Source organism: Tenrec ecaudatus, chromosome 11, assembly GCF_050624435.1.
Source record: "Tenrec ecaudatus isolate mTenEca1 chromosome 11, mTenEca1.hap1, whole genome shotgun sequence".
NCBI classification, from domain to species: domain Eukaryota; kingdom Metazoa; phylum Chordata; class Mammalia; order Afrosoricida; family Tenrecidae; genus Tenrec; species Tenrec ecaudatus.
Window position 1 is genome coordinate 2,578,147 of NC_134540.1, and position 5,164 is coordinate 2,583,310.

Here is a 5,164-nt window from a genome sequence, read left to right on the forward strand (position 1 = left end):
TAATATGCACAAAAAATAAGACTGAGCAAAACAAAGCAACAAAAGAAAACAAAACAACAACAACAAAACCCAAGAGGGCGGAGGGGGGGGGGAGCCTGTAAATAGTTCAATGTCTGTTTGTTGACCGTTGGGAATGTTTTCCAGTTGAGTCTGATGGGGTGCCACACCATGTCTATTTTTGGTATTCCCTGGGGACTCTGTCTTTTTTTTAATCATTTTACTGAAGAATCTTATAGCTCTTATAACATATCATACAGTGATTGTATTAAGCATATTTGCACATATGCTGCCATCATCATTTCCAAAACATATTATACTTGAGCCCTTGGTATAAGCTTCTCTTTTTCCCCTCTCGCCCCCATCCTCCCACCCTCATGAGTCCTTCATCAATTCTATATTGTTATTACTATTTCATATCTTACACTATCCATTGTCTCCCTTCACCCACATGTCTGTTCAGGGGACTATATATCCAACCTTGTAATGGGTCCCCCATCTTCATTCTTTACCTGAAATCTTCTTTCCCTCCCCATTATCTACCCCCAAGCACTGTATTCTCTATTTCCCTTGTATCTATTATTATCATTATGCATCCCCTCTTCCTGTGCTTCTCAGCTGGGAGACCCAACAGAAAACAATCAAAAACAAAATAGCGCTAAGGTGGTAAGGTTAAAACCATAATAGTATACAAAGATAGAAATAATGCATAAGAAGGAAAAAACACCTCCAACAACATTCAAAAAGCCAGGGAAGAAATTTCTGTTATGGAACCAGAAAGAGATACCTGCACCCAGAACAGATTCAGGTTGAGTCTACAGGGAGGTCAACTGGCCAAGTGTTGAGCTGGATCCAGCATAATTCAGATGACAGTGGTCTCTGCGTGACTGTAAGACTGTTCGAGACTCTTGCCTTTGGCTAGAGCAGATCTGCCAGCAGCTCAATCTGACTAGATCCTCTGCAGATGGGTTTGGGGAGAATTTTCCTCTATGTTTCTAATCTGAACATTCTATCAGGGTAGCCAGGCACCATCTGCCCCGAAAACCTGCAAAACCTGGAACCTGTGGAAGGTGACACCTGACAGAGACAGAAAGCACAAACATTTTGCACTAAAGCAAATAGGAGAAAAATGGTCAACATCACTCCATCACAGGAGGAAACAACTGGTGAGACCCAGATAAACGGAGGCAATTCCACCTCTACTTCTCCCAGGTGTCACTGTGAACGGAGGAGTCCATGGGGGGTGGAAAGGGCTCATTTGACTGGCTGTTAACCAAAAGACCCACCCAGGGGCACCTCAAAGGATAGGCCAGCAGTCGACTTCTGAAACATCAGCCATGCCAACCCTGGGAAGCCCAGTTCTCCCGTGATGCCCGTGGGGTTGCAGTAGGAATCAACTGCCCTGGTATGATACCCTGGTATGGTACTACCCACGGAGGAGGCCTCCAAGAGTTGGTGAAAAAGCAGGGCTGAAGGAGAATGGAATTCCCCATGAAGTTCTCAAAGCCTCCGTGCACATGTTCTGGGATAGTTATCTTATGTCCGTGCTTGCTTACATTTTGATATAGTCCAGGGACTTGGTCTGATTTTCCTCTTTCTCGCAAATGCATCGTCATTTCAGATAGGTGGGAAGACAAATGAGCATCTGTGTCAGAAACAGTGTGATGAGCACAAAGCCGGGACGCCGTTCTCTGCCCGTGTTGTTGTTGTCAGGTGCCATCGGTCAATTACAGCTCATCGAACGGAACCCTGCCTGGCCCTGCTCCATCCTCAGCATGGTGGTTATGTCGAGCCCGGGGCTGCAGGCACGGTGTCAATCCACCTGGTGGAGAATCCTCCTCCTTCTTTGTTGATCCTCTACTTTACCCAGCACAAGGTCCTTTTCCTGGCACTGTTCTCGCCGTAGACTGTGTCCAGAGTGTGGGAATTGAAGTCTCGTCATCCTAGAGTCTAAGGAGCGTGCTGACTGCGCATCTTCCGAGACAGATGTGTTGCTTGTCCTGAAAGCCCTCCGTATGCTCAATCTTCTTGGCCAACACTGTCATTCAAATGTATCAACCCTCCTCCAGTCTTCCTAATTAATTGGCCAGCGATTCTGAGCAACGAAACACAGGAAGACCCTCGATGCAATGAATGGACACAGGGGCTGCAAAGATGGGTTCAACTAACAACAATGGTGCGGACGACAAAGGCGGACCGGGCTTGTTTCCTTCCATAGTCCACGAGGTCTCTGGGAGTCGGAACCTCCTGCCCAGCGCCTACAGCATCAACAGCTACATGCCCAAAAAGCAGTTCCCCTCAACACCAGAGGAACATATTTTGGCTCAAAATACATTTTTTTCCAAAGTTGGCTGCTATGAATCGGGACACATTGGGCATTGATGTACACATTTCTGGGTGGACACAGGTCTTCATTTCTCTTGGGGATTGGTGGGGGGCAGTGATGGGGGCAGAGTTATCAGCTGCCATGGAGGAGGACAATGCTCTTGATCGGCAGTCACTGGGTGTCTGTCAGCTGCAAGGTGTCTCTGTCTAGAGGCGTGGGGGTTGCCAGGACGCTGACCAGGTTACAGTCAGGCTTCCAGACTGAGACAGACCTGGAAGAAAAGCCTGGTGAGCTGGTGCTGCTGCTGCCAACATTTCGGACCAACGGATGAGGATACATAATTTTAGACTACATTTGTTGAGGACACGTTGCTTAGAACAGAATTTCCTTATGTGTTGCGAGAAAACGCAAGTAATCAGGCATCTGGATAGCTGGTTGAATGATATGAAAATGAGAGCTCCACCTTCCCCACACGATTGCTGAAGACAAAGCAGGTGCACAAGCAAAAGTGGTGGAGAAAGCTGATGTTGCCCGGCTATCAAAAGATATAGCGCCTGGGCTCTTAAAGGCTTGAAGGTAAACAAACAGCCATCTAACTCGGAAGCAACAAAGCACACATGAAGAAGCACATCAGCCTGTGTGATCACAAGATGTCGAAGGGATCAGGTATCAGACATCAAAGAACATAAAATCATATCATTGCGAATGAGGGGGAGTGTGGAATGGGCACCCAAAGCCCATCTGTAGGCAACTGGACACCCCCTTACAGAAGGGGTGCTGGAAGGAGAGGAGCCAGTCAGGGTACAGTGTAGAAATGATGAAACACAACTTTCCTCTAGTTCCTAAATGATTCCTCCTCCCCAACTATCATGATCCCAATTCTGCCTTACAAATCAGGCTAAAACAGAGAATGTACACTGGTACAGATAGGAACTGGAAACACATGGAATCCAGGGCATATGATACCTTCAGGACTATTGGTAAGAGTGGCAATACTGGGAGGGAGAAGGGAGGGTGGGGTAGAAAGAGGGAACCGATCACAAGGATCTACATATAACCTCCTCCCTGGGGGACAGACAACAGAAAAGTGGGTGAAGGGAGATGTTGGACAGTGTAAGATATGACAAAATAAAAATTTATAAATTATCAAGGGTTCATGAGGGAGGGGGAAATGAGGAGCTAATGCTAGAGGCTTACGTGGAGAGCAAATGTTTTGAGAATGATGAGGGTAACGAATGTACAAATGTGCTTTACACAATTGATGTATGTATGGATTGAGATAAGATTTGTATGAACCCCCAATAAAATAATTCTTATTATAAATGAGAGCTAGCCCCGGCTCTGCCTCATTCTGCTTTAATTTCAGGTCCATGAGTGCGCCCAGGCACTGCTGCTCCTGCTGACTAGGTCTGAGGCTGGTGGGGGCCTGGCTCCTGTTAGGGTGCAGGGCCCTCAAGTTCACACTCAACTCACAGCAATCCCACGGGACAGGGTCGATCCCCCGTCGGGTTCCCGGGGCTGAAGCAGATCACCAGGTCTTTCTTCCGTGGAGCACCTGAGCGGAGCTCACCTTTCAGAGAGCGAGCAGCTGAGCATCTAACTGTTGAACCACCGGGGCTCCTTATTGGGGGGTGAGGGGGTAGCGCCCTATCTACTCAACCCATTCATGTGTTTAGTTCTCCTGGCTCTTCCTTCTCACTTCCCAAACCTACTCTCCTTGGCCCCCGACTTCCTTTGCACATAAACTTGCCGTTCATCTTAACAGCCTTACTTCTCTATAAAGCGGCTGCCTGTGCCAGACAACTGTAGGGGAGTCTTTCTCTCCTATACCAAGAAAGGAGTGGGGCAGGAGCCCAAAAGGAAAGTTGCCCCATTCTTTCCAAGGACTCTTCCCGATGAGGGTGTGAGTGCTTTATTCATTCTGGATATGTATGCGTGTGTGCAGAGTCCAGGTGACACAATGGCAACACGGCTCTGCGGCTAACTGAATGGTCAGCGGTTTGAACCCACCAACTGCTGTGAAGGAGAAAGACCTAGTGCTATGCTCTCTTAAAGTCTTCAGCCTCGGTGGAGACTTGCCGATGTACAGAGAACTTCCAGATGACGCAGCCAGTCCACTCCAGTGTATGTACCTGTGTTGGGCTAGGTTGTCAACAGAAACAAAATCTACGACGCACCTATGTACAAGAAAGAAGCTGAGATCAAGAAGGAATTCCGTAGCAAGGAAGCAGCATCCCAGGCCAGTCCAACTCAAATCCATAAGTCCGATGTTAGCCCAGGCCCTCTTCAATTCATGAAGCTGCAAGCTGATGATGCAGGAAGTTAAATTGCGAAGCAAGGAGGTCACAGACTAGAGGGTGTAAGTCGTGGGAGTCAACGATCAGTGGGCATGCAGCAGGGTTGCGCCACCCACATGGGGCTACCCCAAGAGGCAGACACAGAGTCCCAGCAAGCAGGAAGTCAAAGGGGGAGAGAGAAGAGAGAGAGAGAAGTTCCCAGTGTCTCCCTTATAAAAAAGCCATGCCTCCAAGGTGACATCATCAGGCTGTGATCTTATTGACAGATTGGACTCTGCCCCTACACTGTCCTACAATTTCAAGATGACATAAAATCATCCAGTTATGACAGGGGCCAACAGACTTTCATTATTTTTTAAAATGTTTTCTTAGGGGTTCATAAAACTCTTATCACAAACCATACATACATCAATTGTGTAAAGCACATCCATTGCCCTCATCATTTTCAAAGCATTTGATCTCCACTTAAGCCCTTGGCATCAGGTCCTCTCTTTTTTCCCCTCCCTCTCCGCTTCCCCCTCCCTCATGAGTCCTTGATGATTTA